The 990-nt window shown below is 41.5% G+C and overlaps 1 non-coding gene across 1 annotated transcript; it reads right to left on the bottom strand.

Moving 5' to 3' along the window:
* Window positions 1-699: 699 nt before the first annotated feature.
* On the bottom strand, window positions 700-771 carry TRNAQ-CUG (transfer RNA glutamine (anticodon CUG)). The gene has a single exon. It is a non-coding gene; the product is annotated as a tRNA-Gln (tRNA).
* Window positions 772-990: the final 219 nt, after the last annotated feature.

The raw sequence follows: 990 nt of genomic DNA, 5'->3' as shown, positions 1-990 counted from the left end.
GTTTTTGTTTGTTGCGGTTGCACCCGATTCAAGAGCCGAATGGCTCACAGGGCTCTATACCTAATAAATGAAACTTGAAACTTGCTTGGACCCAGAACAAGTTCCGCAGGATGTTAGAAGGATGCTCCGTGGATCCCAAACGATGAGAAGCGAGATTGGTATCGATTTCATCGACTGCTGGGGGCGGCGTCTTGCTCCTCAGTGTGTCTGAAAAGTTCCAGACAAAGAATTGTTCAGCAAATTATGCCAGACAGAGCCAAGCAGAAGTTTGTGGAATCATCGTGCGAATTCAGAACAAGCGGGTCTGAACAGGTGGCGCATGGTCCTGTTGTCAGCTACAGCAGAGGAATAGAGAATGTCAACAAGACTGCACCTTTCCTTGTTGTGTAATAAAGGACTCTTCACAGTGTAGATCACCGTTGTCCTTTATTCGGGTTCTTGTCTCTCTCGCCCCTATAGGTTTTTCGGTAAAGTCATGTAGGTAAAAACAAAAATAATAATATAATAAAATAAAAAATAAATCACATTTATTTTATTTCTATTATTATTTACATTAATTATTTTTTTAACCTACGTAACTTACCGAAAAACCTAAGAGTATAACAAAAAACTTAAACTGGAGTTTTCGTGACTGCAGGAATTACTCTTTGGTTCTTTCGGTCAAGTCACGTATAAGAGAAAAAAATAATTATTATTTGCAGGTCCCACCGAGATTTGAACTCGGATCGCAGGATTCAGAGTCCTGCGTGCTAACCATTACACCACGGAACCCCCAGGTAGAGCTGCCTCATTGCACAACCTCTTGGCAGCAGCTGCTGAGCCCCACATTTAGAAAAGTGTTTTCTGAGAACCGAGCCATCTGCACTTGCTCCTGACACCGCATATCCTGTCTGTACTGCCATCTCCTGGCCAGTTTCACAAAGATAATTCATTTTAATATCAAACACGTGAAGGGGCATTACTTTTCCATGAATTCATTTTGAAACTTTA

This window comes from Lethenteron reissneri, unplaced genomic scaffold (assembly GCF_015708825.2).
Source record: "Lethenteron reissneri isolate LAM-NWPU_2019-01 unplaced genomic scaffold, ASM1570882v1 scaffold_1528, whole genome shotgun sequence".
NCBI lineage: Eukaryota > Metazoa > Chordata > Hyperoartia > Petromyzontiformes > Petromyzontidae > Lethenteron > Lethenteron reissneri.
This window is presented reverse-complemented; position numbering and strand designations above follow the sequence as displayed.